The sequence below is a fragment of the Triturus cristatus genome, chromosome 1_2, assembly GCF_964204655.1.
Source record: "Triturus cristatus chromosome 1_2, aTriCri1.1, whole genome shotgun sequence".
NCBI classification, from domain to species: Eukaryota; Metazoa; Chordata; class Amphibia; order Caudata; family Salamandridae; genus Triturus; species Triturus cristatus.
In genome coordinates, this window is record NC_140580.1 from 519,193,293 (window position 1) to 519,208,610 (window position 15,318).

The 15,318-nt window shown below is 47.7% G+C and overlaps 2 protein-coding genes across 7 annotated transcripts in view; one reads left to right on the forward strand and one right to left on the reverse strand.

The window, feature by feature from the left end:
• The window catches only part of EDRF1 (erythroid differentiation regulatory factor 1), a 412,080-nt gene that overhangs the window by 361,975 nt on the left and 34,787 nt on the right, over window positions 1–15,318 (reverse strand). The gene's annotated exons all lie outside the window — the stretch shown is intronic.
• LOC146867551 (MLV-related proviral Env polyprotein-like) overlaps window positions 1–15,318 on the forward strand; it is a 169,926-nt gene that overhangs the window by 47,169 nt on the left and 107,439 nt on the right. The gene's annotated exons all lie outside the window — the stretch shown is intronic.

Consider the following 15,318-nt stretch of genomic DNA (forward strand, 5'->3'; position numbering starts at 1 on the left):
AGCATCGTTCAAAAGGCTTTAGTGAGCTATACATCAGTGAAATTGCTTTGACATAATTGAAAATAGATGTGTTTTTTAGTGGGCCTCCTTTCTGCCCTCTACTGAGCACGATGTGCCCGGTGCAGATGTCTTGAGTCCTTGCAGAGTGTTACCTGCACCTGGATGCCCATCAATGACGTGTCTACCCGGTCTATGGTAGTTATCTATGGTAGTTAATCAAACTACCCTAATCAGCTCCACTTCCACCTCGTCTCGCACCAGGTCGGGACCGAGCCAGAGCTCCCGGCACTGCAGGTTGTCGCTGGCGATGCTGGCCAGGGTGTCGGTGGCGTCCAGGGCCCGCTCCAGCTGCCTCTTCTGGGCCAGCAGCAGGTCGGTTTCGGATGTCAGGTGCCCGATCTCGCGGCACAGCTTGGCACGCCAGAAGTGCAGGTCCTGCAGCCGCTCACCAAGGGCCTTCGTCACCCCGGCCTGGCAACGCTGGGACCTCGCCTCGGTCTCCGTCGCTATCCGCTTGGAGTCATGCCGCCCGCGCACCGCAGCGCCCACTCGCTCAGAAGGGACTTAGCGGTGCGAAAGCCGGCGGTGGCCAGGCTAGAGGAGTGTAGGGGCAGGGCGGACTCGCAGGGTCCGGGGGGTGAGATGGAGCATGGGGAGACACTCTGGGGGATCAGAGGGCGAGAGATGAGCACCGGCTGTGGAGGCACGTGGCACTAGGGGGCGGCACACAGCACACCGACATGGCTAGGGGAGAAGACCGACTCTCAGGACTCTGGACACGGCAGCGAGAAACGAGCGCGTCCACAGTTCCGCGCCAGGAGAAAGCGCATGTGCGGTGTCAAGGAGACGGCTGTCAAAGGAACCGGAGTGAGCGTCCGGGCGCGTTGCTAGGCAGCAGACAATGGCTGAGCCACGGAGGAATATCGAGTGAGGAAGCGGATTGGTGAAACTCAGTAGAACAATATACGCCGTCAAAGTAATTTGCAAAATATCAGTATCATCGAATACAGAAAACAAGGCATCCACCACTAGCCTGGCATGTGGAGTCTTCTGTCAGAGCTAAAATAAAAGAAAAAAAAAAGAAATCGGAAAGTGAAAGCGAGCCATGCGCACGTTTTGCCTCATGACTGGACTGCCTGAAACGCGGCCAGCAAAACAGACGCTGTGCGCATGCACATGCCCTGTCTGGGCAGGCACGGCAAAAAGGAGACAGGGAGGGAACCAAACATGCTTCTCTCCCAATAGAAAGCACAGATTTGGCAGGCGCGCCAATAAGAAGCGTGGGTGGAGCTTCCACCCTCGCTTCGCAAGGTAAAGTGATGACAATAGATCTCGCCTAAAAACTCTGTCAAATGCAATTAGGCCATGTAATGAAAAGAAAGGAGCGGCTCTGTTATTTAACAAATCAAAAAGGGTACAAAACAAATGGGGAAACATCTCAACAAAATTATATTGGTCGGGCAGTGGTATAAAACGGTATAAAACTCCATGTGATCTTACTTTGGAACGCACTAATGTACTACTCCCTGCAACGCAGCCCTGAACACACAGCAGCCAGTTTACAAAGGCTACGAACACCATGCACTCAAGCACACTCCAAGAATAGTTTAGTCTCCCGATTACTAATTAGCACAACTGCTGCCTGACTCCAAGATGGTGGCAGTCTCACATGGTTCGAGACGGGGATGTGTGGAGATGGTTGTTATTAAAGCGGTGCATGGGAAGAGAGAATATGGGTAGTTAAGGGTTTAACATCCTTTGGAGACACCCAAGTATAAATGAGGTAGTAGTGTTCCCCAAAATGGGTGAAGAACCGCACATCAATGGAACCAATTTAATAAGAACAGTAAAGCAGTTATATATTGATGTAGGCAATACAGTATTAATGTGGCGGGGTGCTAGTAAAGCTATAGCACTTACTACCCAAAAGTGCTGTTGGCAAGTCGATAGGTCGACTAGTCCGTACAAATGTTTAAGAAAGAATCAGCTTTGAAGCACACCCTTAATATGAAATAAGGATAAGAGTCTATCAAATAAATCTAAGGACCATTTCCTTAAGATGAATGTAGGTTGTTTTAGTCTCTGGAAGATTCACAAATAGAAATGACCGAACAGGATACAGAAGTTGGCAAGGTTTTCCAAAAATTCTTCTTTATTGATTGTGGACCAGTTTTCAGACAAGCGTCCAATATCCAAGGCAGCCAACATGTGTTTCGTCTGTACTTATATGTGTACACTGACTTTTTCAAGGCTGTTGACAAGGAATATATATATATATATATATATATATATATAAGCAATAAGAAACAAATTACAGATTATTAAAAAAGATGGAAGACTGAGTCATCTCTTGATGATGGTTTATACCAAAGTGTCAGAATAAAAATATAGTCCAGTAGAAAAAAGTTGAAGAGAGCTTCTCTAATTAAATGAAGCATAATCCCAAAGAAAAAGAAAAAGAAAAAGAAAAGGACCCGATCAAATAGAAACACCACCGTGACCAAGCATGAGTAGGATTTAAGGGAAAAAATGAGATCAAGATAACCACGAATATACCCAAAGCAATCTAGGAAGTTGAAAAATATTATAAGAAGATATTAGTTGAATAGAAATGTGTGTTGTAGGAGTAGTAATATGCTAATCGTCATAACGATAAGGAAACTAATCTATTAGAGAAAAGCTAACAGTCCTTTGGAGACAGTACAGATGCTGAAGGGACAGTGTCGGATGAAATGGGCAGAAACATTTAATAAATATTCAGGACTTAATATTAGTAACTCAATAGCAAAACAGGACTAAAAATTACTGGCTATCCCTAACACCACAGACAGGGGCAGACCTGGCAAATGTATCTGAACTATACATTTCGTGGTTGGAATTGATCAGTGTTATTAGAATGAATATGCTAGCATGACTATTCTACCACTCCTAGGTACTGCCTAGTACGATCCCATTGCTAAAATTTAAAATTATCCCGAAGATGATCATTTCTTTTACCTGGGTAGAAAAGATACAGAGGCTCCCTAAAAATACACTGATGGCCCCATGAGAGGAAGGAAGCCTGATGTGCTACCATATAGTGAAATATTACTACGTAGTTGTCAGTACGTAAATCAGAGAAACATTGGTTTTATATTAAGAGGGCCCCAGAAAGTAGATTTTTGCAAAATGATGAAAAAAATACTATTCACTAGTTTCCAGATAACTGATCTGCGAAATAAATCTTTAGATCATGCGTGGACAGGGACAAGAGTCCTCCAGTGAAATGTGAGAGCATTGACCACCTATTTGACTGGAGGACTCTTGTCCCTGTCCACACATGACCTAATGATTTCTTTCAATTATCAATAATCTAGGAACTACTTAGGCAGGGCACACAATGTTTGGAACCACTCCAAGATGGCGCCCATATCTGGTAACACATTATGGCGTCCTTGTATTGACTAATTCCATACCAGGTTCGCGCTCCAGCTTTCCATAGCATGCTCGTACCACAGGGGTTAAGAACCCCGCTCTATCAAGTGTGCAATACCTTCCGTGACAACCAGAGGTTGAGTAGGTCCTGTACCCTGAGGAGCCCTAATTGTAATAAGTACTCTCATGAATTCCTCCTGGTGTCCGCCACAATTCTCTTCCACACCCATGTGCGGCCTTACTGGGCTCAGACCGCCTCCCCCCACCTCACCGTTTTCTGGCACTCCAACCCTAGCCCCCAGCAGCCACCTTTACGGGGCCACTCCCATCCATAACCGCCAGTGGGGGTCTCACGCCTAATGACCCCCGACAGCAGGGAGTAGTGATACGAATTCTGTTTACCGTGGCTGGGGTCATTCAACCGCCCTCACCTTAAGGGGCCATTCAACCGCCCTCACCTTGATGTCACAGCACCTTCCTCTTCCTCCCAACTCGATGACCCTTGTTGGGGTATTATTATCATTTTAATTTTTTTATTTTGCCCTTTTTTCGGGCTCAGAGTTTGCACTTTTCCTTTCAGGCCCCTTCCTCACCACCATGCGAGCGTCTCGGATGTCACGAGGGGGCCAACAGCTGCCCCTTTCTAGGAAAGTCACTGCCCAGCCTACCAGCCCTTGCCTGGCGCCTTATATGGCCGGGTGGCGGGGTCACATGCACTGGGGCTCTCCCATGATAGCATACCACCACCGCCCTCGCGGCACAGCCCCTTGTTAAAAATCACACTAACCTATTGGTACTTCCATATGGAAATTGACTAAACGAACCGCATGGATAACTAACAACTGTTGCTCTCAAACTTTATGGTTTCATTTCTCTAATTGTTTTTTTAATAGATTACCTTTTTTTTTAATAGATTACCTTGTTTTTATGACGGCAAATACGTTTTCTCACCCAAATGCTTAACATTAATTTATTCAGAGTGTCTTGCAACGTTCTCCTACCAAACACTGTATACCATGGCCTTGATATCCCAAGCTGCCTCGGTTATCTAATTGTGTTAATGTTTGTTCTCCCTCCAGGTGTATCCAGAAGATATCTTCTATATCTGTCTATGTTACACTACATCACAAGTCCAACTTTTAAGATATGGCACTTCACAAACACACAGTTATACAGTCCCTAGATGAGTAGACGAGGATCCCTTGGTCCTGACGAAATACCAAGATCCCTTGGAATAGAATAGGCATGAAACATGTTGACCCTCTTCACTGCATATACACCAATTTGAGCTTGAGAGGTTGTAATTCCCCTTCTCTTGCCATGACTTTACAGTCCTTGTTTTTACCATATCATAGGAATCCAGCCAATAAAGGAATTCTGTGGGATCCCTATAGTTATTTTTAGCTTGCACTTATGCTTTCCCACCTCCACTCATATTACTCTTTATACATATGCCCCTCCACCCCTTAAACTGCACATCGGCAAAAAGAAAAGACCTCCGGTAAAGAGCCCCCCTCACGGGGTTCATTGGGCATTGCAGCACCAGCCCAACAAAGAGCTGCCAGATGATGAAGCATGACACCTTCCGGGGTGTGCGAGGGCCCTTGCTCCTAAAAGGAGCGGTCCCCCCTTTATTCTTTAACTTTCTGGTACCTGATTCACTACCTCATTTAGCCCCCATTGGTGTTCCCTTCCCTGCTTCCCCTTGGAACTGCATACCCTTGTTCTCGCTGTTGTAAAAAGAAAGCCATTAGCAGGAGAAACAGGATATTGATGGAACTTGTATGGATTTTATATTTCCTGTCGCGGACCATCGAGGTACCCATTTGTTAAAAGAAAATCACATAAAAATACAATGTTTGAAGCAAAATGTATCCAACCCAGGGCAGAAGCTTCCGTGGGGCACAGTAAAGTTAAAGGCCAGTGTGAAACTACTGAGAACAGCAGGAAAAGGGCATCTGCAGGTGCATCTTAGCAGACAAAGTTCTAATTCACTAAAGCAGAGAAAACCAGTGCACACTCCCCAATCCTACCTCAAGCACAAGCAAGGTTTTCAGTTCTAGCTTTTTGCGAGCTGGGAGGAGTTGTGCATTGATGGAGATTTCATTTCTTATGGTTAGGTAGGTTGTTGTTGGTATGGGAAACATTTTGATGGTTTAAAAACCATTTCAGCAATGTGGCTTGTCCATCAATGGGTGAATGGGCGTTTGAAGACACTAATCCGTAGAATGTCGTGAGTAGTTTTAAAAGTTTCTTCAGTAGAGTTTTCAGAAATGCAATTTTGTTGGAAAGGGATATGTTGACTTTGCATGTGGCTACTTTGTATTAATCGACTCCCTCAGTGATTTCATTTTTTTGTGTGCATGCACCTTCCCCATCCTCCCCTGAGGATGTTTGGGAGTGTTATTGAGATAGTTATAAACCAGGTTTGCTTTTTGGAGCTGGTTATGATTAAACCAGTTTTACTGAAGTTAGGTGGTTAATGACAGGGCTGTGTCCTGGGCTACTGGTGACAGGAAGAGAAGTAGTATTGGAAATTGTTGCCTGTGTTTTTGGAATTAACAATATATAACTTAAAGCCGTCACATTCTCCGTATGGCTTGACCTAATTGGTTGCAATGATGAGTATCCGTGGAAATAAGAAGTTGATTGATCAGTTTAAGGAGTAATATGAGGGGTTTTGATTTGGTTACTATTTATTTTGTACGACAAAGAAAATGGTTATACAAATTTTTCTACAACAATAAAACAATCCTTTTTACAACGGTTAATCATTATCACACATCAAAAACTGGGGTACATTCATTATGCAACCTCCCACTAAACTGTGGTTTTTGCATTAACTATGCCATAGAAAAAGTGTTACGAACAATGTCCCTCTCAGATTCTTTCCCCTCTCGAGCACAGTTCATTATACAATATATGGTATTTATATTGCATTTATAAAGCACATACATGCACTCTTAAGCATCTTCGCAGTAATGAACACAAAATAGCAAAAGGACAGTAACATGAATACCATATTGCTGCTAAACACGAAAATATATATTTTAAAGTGCCTCTGAATTCCTGGCACATGATTAAAGGTCCAGCTACAGAGAAAGCCCTGATGCAGAACTTATCTCGTTTTGTTTTAGGGACATGTAGCAGAAACAGTTCTTCAGTTCTTAAAGAGTGCTGGGTGAAACACCATTTAAAGTGTATGGTGTGACCAAGATGACGGCGAAGGAGGACGCATAATCTAGAGATCCTACCCTGGGGGGCGAAATTAGCCTGAGGGACTGCCATAGAGTCTTCCTAGTGGGGGGCTTCCAGAGCGGTCCCCACAGCCCCACTGCGGACACAGAGAGCTGCGGCGCCGCTAAGACCACGTGAGCGGTCCCGTGGCCCTATCCCTCAGCACGGCAGCGGACGGCTTCGCCAAGGCGGTGGTCTGGTGTTCCGGACCATCGGGCCAGCTTCTCTCTACCCGGCCGCCACATCATTAACCTGGAACACACGCGGGTTACCCACGACGCTGCCCAGCCGATTGCAGAACCGAGATTCACCGGGGGGCCCTGAGCCTGGGATCGGGCAGTGGGCCCTGTCTGAGTGGCTGCCGGGACTGTGGCGGCGACCAGGCCTCGGCGAGACTGGACACGGTCGCATCAGAGCGCTCCTGGTCTGAGGCGAGCGCTCCCGTTGTCCGACAGGAGGGGAGCATCTGTACGGTGAGCCCCAGTGGATACCACGGCGTGACCTTTTGGGCCTAAGCATCCCCAGCCTCTATTTTGGTGCAGCCACCAGCAGAGGGGACTTCCGGGCGAGGCCAGCGCGAGGCCTCTGGGACTAGAGCTGGCAAGTGGAAAGTAGTTTGGGCCTTACTTGTGTCTCCAGCGGAGAGGAAGTAACCTGTGGAGCTCTTCAAACAGCGGGGGGAGCTGCCGGCTCGGCGATCTGCAGCCGCACCGGGAGTCAGCTCTTCTGGAGGAGGCGATCCACGCCCGTGCGCACCGGTGCGAGTGGAGAAAGCAGCAGGGGGCGGCGCGGGGCCTGGAGAGGTGGGGCCGCTGCTGGCGCTTCCCCGCTCCACAGAGACGACCAGTGGCCCGTGTCGGTGAGTGGAGGCGTCTTGGGGCGGGCCCGACACTGGTCCTGGGGCGGCCCCAGCCCCGCTGAGCCTGACAGCAAGCATTACTGGCACTGAGATCCGGGGCCCCAGGACGACCCCCCAGTTGTTGGTGGGGGGGGCACGCAGCCCAGGGACCGCGCCAGACGCCTTCGGCCACAACTTGGGCCCACCTGGATCTGATCCCCAGCTCTGACGCGCCCGGACTCGGACTCCGATCACGCACCCGCTGCGGCCTTCCTCCCCGGTGAATCCCCGGCCGCGATTTTAAGGGCGGCAGCAGAACGGCGCAGGGGCTACTGGCCGCTTCGCGGGCTCCAAGACGGGGCTCCACTTGGCTCTAGAACGCTGATCTTTGGGCCGGCTCAGAGACACCTTGCCTGGACTGCGGACCGCATCGTCTATTTGCCTGGCCGACTTGACCAGCGGCGGTGACCCGCAGGTACCTGCCCCCAGATGAACTCTCGGTAGGGGGGCCCTGCTGGTGATTGGGGAAGGGTGGCCCTTCGCATGACAGAGGCGATCCCTGCATGCCAGTATACACTGCCCACACGGCAAGAAGACTTTGCGAATTTGGAGGGGAAGTGAGGGGTCTGGCCCGCTCGGTCAGCATCGGCGTGTAACTCCTCCTCTGGTTTCAGCTTGTTACCCGGCCGCCGGGCCATCGCCTCCGATCACAGCCACTTGACCGCTCCCTCCCGGAGAGAGCCACGGAGGGCCTGAGAGATCTGACTAAGCGGCATAGGGAGTGGTGCTCTCTGCCACGGCTTGGGAACGTTCCCTCTGCAGTGGAGGGGAGAGAACGGGGTACACCCAGGAGAATAGCAGTGACCTACACCACGCAACGGACGTGGCACCTGCTGGACCCCCCTAGGGACAGGCGGGGGCTCCCCTGGCACGCGCCTCTTTCTTGTCGGGGCTCCGGGACAATGAAGGGGAATGTCCTCGTCTAGGACACGGAAGGGGAAGCCTTTGAAAGATATCTTTGGCCGCTCGCTATCCAACCCTAACATGGCGGCAGCAGCACTTGTGAATGTGACCTTGTACTGCTCGATTTTCCCGGCCCTATTGTGTTGATGGGTGATTAGGGTGACTTCAGTCTATTACCATTCAAGCCTAAGGGTTAGAGTAGTGAATGAAGTCTATTTACTAGGCACTTCGACATGATCCTGTGTTCTTCCCCATAGATTAGGGCTTGCACACATATCCTAGGGGATAGATTTGTTAGTCTTAGGGATAACCTGCCCTGTAGTGAGGGTATTTCATGGAGCCGTGTTGAATTCAGGCCTGGTAGGCCTCAAACGGGGGAGACTCCATCTTTCTTTCTGCTCCAGCAGCTCGAGATGTTTCCAAGTTACAGGGGATGTTTTAGTTATGAGGTGTTATTCGCTTGGAGAGAACCGGTTCAGACCGGCCCTTATCGAAGGACTGTATTTTTCTTCATGCCGAAGACGCTACATCAGGCCGGCCGGCTGGGAAAGTGTCCTTGGCACGGGGAGGTACAAGAATTTGGTGGGCGGCAGGTTACGGGCTGGAATTTTCCATGAGAAAATGCACCTCTATATTAGTGAAAGCCTGAGGCAGATACGGACACTTATTCTTTCAATCCATAGGCGGCACCTAGCCGTTAGCAGAAAAGCTACTACTTATTCCAGGGAAGACAGATGACAAACTTGAGGACGGAGAAAGACCAAGAGACAGTTACTCTTCTAGCAGAATTGCCAGAGAGGAGAGAGTAGCCGATGAGGAAGAGGTCCCAGTGACTCGGAGAAGGGAGCTACGTAGGTGTGATCTCCAGGCGAGCCGAGGCACAGACAAGAAGGGGACCTAGATGACCATTGAGTGCAGGCTACACACGACTAAGGTGATGTCGACCCCTTTCTTATTAGAGTGTACAACCTAATCTTTCACTTTTCTTTACAGGTTATGTGTTACATTACATTATGTGCTTGCGTATATGATATATATATATATATATAATAAAGTCAGTTTGTAGTCAACATGTGCTGCGTGTTCTTGTATAAGAGGGTAGCCTATTCTTTTAGTCAGCTGCAACTCAACATGAACAGATGTTAACCCTGATCCGGTAAGTGGTAACTGAATAGGGGAGAAAGGAGCCCCTCGAACCAGAGAACAGGTTGTGCTCAAACTGGCAGTTCTTGTGTGATCTGATACATAGTAACCCCGATTCCCCTGTCGTGTACTACGGTAATAATAGGATGAGCTCGTGCTAAGGCTGCCGTCTGGGTAGGAAGTACTGGGTCTGTCTGAGACCGCGAGGCTGTGAGGTCTGAGACTGCGAGACTGTGGCTGCCGTCTGGGTAGGAAGTTCTGGGTCTGTCTGAGACCGCGAGACTGTGGCTGCCGTCTGGGTAGGAAGTTCTGGGTCTGTCTGAGACCGCGAGACTGTGGCTGCCGTCTGGGTAGGAAGTTCTGGGTCTGTCTGAGACCGCGAGGCTGTGAGGTCTGAGACTGCGAGACTGTGGCTGCCGTCTGGGTAGGAAGTTCTGGGTCTGTCTGAGACCGCGAGGCTGTGAGGTCTGAGACTGCGGGACTGTGGCTGCCGTCTGGGTAGGAAGTTCTGGGTCTGTCTGAGACCGCGAGACTGTGGCTGCCGTCTGGGTAGGAAGTTCTGGGTCTGTCTGAGACCGCGAGACTGCTATATATATATATATATATATATATATATATATACCCATATAATAGGAATTCCCTGTCCTTAGGTGGTACATGTATATATATGTGTTCTTGTAAATAGGCCCTAGGGAGGGGGGTAACGTTCTGATTTGGGTTAGAGAGGCTCTGTTGAGCGGGTTCTATCTGATCCGACAACCCAAGCAGAACATTTGGCGTCACGAACCGTTTTCGAAACCTGTGTGCGTCGTGTTGTCTCGTGTTTGCTTTCGGCGTGTGCGTGGTTTTGTTTGTGTATTATTTGTGGTATAATTGTGTGTATAGTTTTTCTTCTTCTTTCTTTTCTTTTTCTTTCTTTTCTTCTTTCTTTTTCGCAATGTTTTCTAGAAAGTCAAAATCTACTCTCAAGTTGCCCATTGATATTCCCGGATGGGATTCAACGCCTTATGAAGCCTTAGCCCGGGAGTGGGCTGATTCTACTGGTTTGAGTGAGAATTGGAATTCTTCTTTGGAGCTGGCGGAGCCGGCCAATGTGATTACTTGTTTACAGAAGGCACCCGTCTCGAAGGGTGAGGAGATTCCCATTTTAGGGCGCAGAGGTTGGATTGTTCTGTCTGCGTACAGAATTCTGCATGAGAGATTGTTGAAGCTACAGATCTCTCTTAAGGATGTGGAAGCGCACTTTGTTGAGATTCAGAATTCTCATACTTTGTTGCGGTGTCAAAATAAGTTGCTTACTGACAAACTTGAGACTTATCAGACTATTGCCGAGAGGGCGGCTGTGCGAATTGCCCGTTATAAATACAAACATCGGCGCGGCCGGGTTTCGACGCGAAAGGTGCGCCTGGTCGTGGCGAATGCCGGACTGGATTGGAATCCTGATGAATGGGATGGTAATATCTGGAACTCGAGCGACTCTGGTTCCTCGAGTGAGGAATCTGTCAAATGTGAGTCCTCCCGCCATGATTGTAAGCCTGCTTCTCGCACCCCTGATGGTGCACCCCGTGATTGCGCTCCTCCTTCGAGCAGGGTTGATGCTTCTTCCGCTGATTGTTCCTCTACGTGTACTGGTCGAGCTCCTTGTGATGCTCACCCCGCGGTCTCGGTGCATCCAGTTTTTCGTCGGAAATTGCAGCAGTCTCCTGCTGCTCCGCAGGGTATTTCTTTGGACTCTTTAGAGGACTTTACCCAACAGGAAATTAGTGATATTTTGCAGCGATTTCGGCAGCGAGCTGGTGAGACATTACTCACATGGATGGTGCGCCTTTATGAACTGGGCGCTGCTGGCATTATGTTGGATAATGGTGATTGTTTAAAGTTTTATTCCTTGAGCTCGGATTCTACTGTACAGGATCATTTTCGTAACTAGAATGGTGGTGGTCAAATTTCTTTACTTCAATTGGCGACTGAGGGTTGTAATATAAAGTACCCTACTGAGTCTGATTGGCCTGTGAATGACAAACAGTGGTATACTTTGCGCGACGCTGCACAACGTCTCAAAGAAGAGGTGATGAAAACGGCGATTTTTCTAGGTACTGCTGACAGATTGCTTGATGGTTCATTGACATCTTCTGTGCGGAATCGTATTATTCGTTCTTCCCCTGTTGCTTATAAGCAGGTCATGATGACTTTATTGATTAATCAAACTGGTAACGTATTATCTACAGTACTGGAATCGGTACGCCAACTCGGTGAGTTAGGCGAGTGGTTTAAACCTGAACGTCAGTCCCGGCCTGACACTCGTACTCCTGGTGACAATAAGCTTACTAGACGTGATATCTTTTCTGGTCTTCTGGCCGATGGTGTGCGGAGGGAGGACATTGACGGTGAGACAACTGCTCGTTTGTGGGAGTTGTTTCGCAAACGTGGCTTGGATCGGAAGGAGGGTGCCCGGCGTGTTCGGATGTCTGAGTGTGATCGCGGTGGTTCTGACGGTAGCGGTGATGACGACCGCCGTGGGCGCTCTGTTCGTCGTGATGACCGACGTTATGTACGTGATATGTCCCCTCGTCGAGAGAGAGAGAGAGAGAGAAGAGGAAAGAGAGAGGGGAAAAAATGATTATATTTACAACAGACGTAGAGATGATAGGGATCAATCCCCTGAGTTGAGGAGGAGAGAGGATCGTCATAATCTGGCCGATCGAAACCAGCGCTGTACTGCTGATGACACTAATCCATTTCGTACTGGGAATGGATATGAACAGGAGGTTCCTATACCTAAGAAACGTGAGAGTCTTTATCCTGATTTATCCTGGTACACAGAATGCGGGAAACATGACTAGGGAATAGGTCAAGCTCCAGTACACAGATGGGCTCACAGAGATAATAGACCCTATGTAGATATTGAAATTTATTGGAGACATCGTAATATCCAAAGGGCCCGAGCATTGGTAGATACAGGAGCGGAGGCCACTCTTATTCATGGTAAATCAAAGAAGTTTAAAGGTCAGTTTTTTACAATTACCGGATTAGGTGGAAAGGAAACTCCCGCAATTCAAACATTACTTGAAATGAGAATAGGTAGAATCCCTAAAAAAGAATACTCTGTACTAGTGGTGCCTCTCTTGGAATTCATAATTGGAATAGATATTTTGAAAGGAATGACTTTGCATTTAGATGATGGATGTTACCAATTTGGTACTACGCATTATATATCGTCCAGGCCTATACGGGTTGGTCGTTTACGAATGCCCCCCATAACAGTTCCTCAGGCGATAAAAGTGGTTTGTCAGAAGCAGTATCGTATTCCGGGTGGTCACGAGGAGATTGGTACCACTATTCAGGAGTTGGTGGATGCAGGTGTTATAACCCCAGTTACTTCTGCTTGGAATAATCCTGTTTGGCCTGTGTAAGAGTGATAATTCTTGGCGTATGACTGTTGATTATCGAGAATTGAACAAACACACACCCTCTTTGACTGTTGCAGTACCGGATGTTATTACTCTAATTGAAAGAATCCAAACACATCCGGGTACATGGTATGCATCAATTGATATTGCTAATGCTTTCTTTTCAATTCCGATTGCCCCTGAGTGTCAGGAACAGTTCAGTTTTACTTGGAATGGGCGTCAAATGACGTTTAGGAGTCTTCCTCAGGGCTATGTGCATAGTCCTACTATATGTCACCGGCTGGTGGCAGAGCATTTGGCTGAGGTGCCAGTTCATCCACGGGTTCAGATGTGTCATTATATTGATGATGTTTTGATCCAAGGCGAAACACAAGAGGAAGTTCAGACCCAATTGGACAGAGTCATTGAGTGCCTGCGTGAGAAAGGTTGGGAAATCAATCCGGATAAACTACAAGGCCCGTCCCAGGCTGTGAAATTTTTGGGTATTAATTGGCATGAAGGGCACCGTGAAGTGATCCCTCAGGTTAAACAGAAGATTCTTGATTTTGCAGTTCCAAGGAATAGGAAGGAAGCCCAAAGCTTCATTGGTTTATTTGGTTTTTGGCGTCAGCATATTCCTCATTTGAGTCAAATATTGGCCCCCTTGTACCGTGTCACCCGTAAAAAGAATGCGTTTGATTGGGGTACACCACAGCAAGATGCGTTCGACCTAGCAAAAGAGGCAATTCAACATGCTTTGGATTTATGGCCCGTACGTGATGGGGAGGTAGATTTAAATGTGTCTGTACAGGGCCTTTATGCGAATTGGAGCCTGTGGCAGAAGCAAGGCAGAAGTAGAGTGCCGTTAGGTTTCTGGACCAAAAAGTTACCTGATGCTAGTGAGCGTTATACACCCTTTGAGAAACAGTTACTTGCATGTTATTGGGCTCTGGTGGATACCGAGCAACTGACTTTGGGACATGATATAGTTTTGCGACCTGAGATTCCTATTATGCAGTGGGTTATGAGCTCGCCAAAAACTCACCGCATTGGACACGCCCAGGAGGCGAGTGTGATTAAATGGAAATGGTATATACAAGACAGGGCACGTGTGGGACAGAAAGGAGTTGCATCTTTACATGAGCAGGTGGCGCGAGCGCCATCGACTGAGACTGAGAGTGTATGTTCCGTACCTTTAGTACAGGAGTCTCCTGTCAAGTGGGGTAGACCCTTTGATGATTTGTCCGTAGAGGACAGGAACCATGTCTGGTTTACGGATGGTTCAGTGAGGTTCATAGGGCCGAAACGGCACTGGAAAGCGGTGTCCTATAATCCGGTCACGCAGAAACTGCTGAGCACAACTGGTGAAGGTAAGAGCAGCCAATTCGCTGAATTGTATGCTGTTTACCAAGTCCTGAAACAAGAATTACCCGGCACATGTCATATTTTCACTGACTCTTGGTCTACTGCCAATGGACTGGCAGTTTGGTTACCGACTTGGCATTCCCATAATTGGGAATTGCATTCTAAACAGTTGTGGGGCAGAGAGTTATGGCAAGAGATTTGGGAGATGCTCCCACAGAGTACTGTTACAATCTTCCATGTGGATGCTCACACCCCTATAGATTCTCTTGACAAATTTTTTCATAACATTGCAGATGAGAAATCTAAAATTGCTGAGGCAGTGGTGGACAGGCAAGATTCTGATATGGCGGGATTGGCGAAATGGGCCCACCAGAAGGCAGGACATTTTGGAGAGAAAGCCACTAGCAGGTGGGCTGCTGATCGAGGAATTCATATTCCCTTAGATTTGATCAAGAATGTTATTTTGCATTGTCCCATTTGTCAGCATATCAGACAGCGCAAAGTGCCCCAAATTGTTAAAGGTCATTTACATCGCGGGAAACTGCCCGCTCAAATTTGGCAAATTGATTACATTGGTCCACTTCCCATGAGCAGGAATTGTCAATATGTTTGCACAATTGTTGATACATACAGTGGCTTGTTGGTAGCCCTTCCCTGTAAGCAAGCTACTCAATTGAATACCATTAAAACGTTGGAATTGGTTATCATGTATTATGGTGTGCCATTCCAAATTCAATCTGATAATGCATCCCATTTTCGTGGAAGATTGGTACAGGAATTCTGTGTGGAAAACAATATTGACTGGGTGTTTCATGTCCCGTATTATCCACAGGCCTCAGGTCTTGTGGAGAGAATGAATGGTCTGCTGAAGGGGCAGTTGCGTAAACTAACTGATGACAAATATAAGAATTGGCGAGACTTTTTATCTCAAGCACTATTAATTTTGAATAATCGTCCTTTTCTAAATGC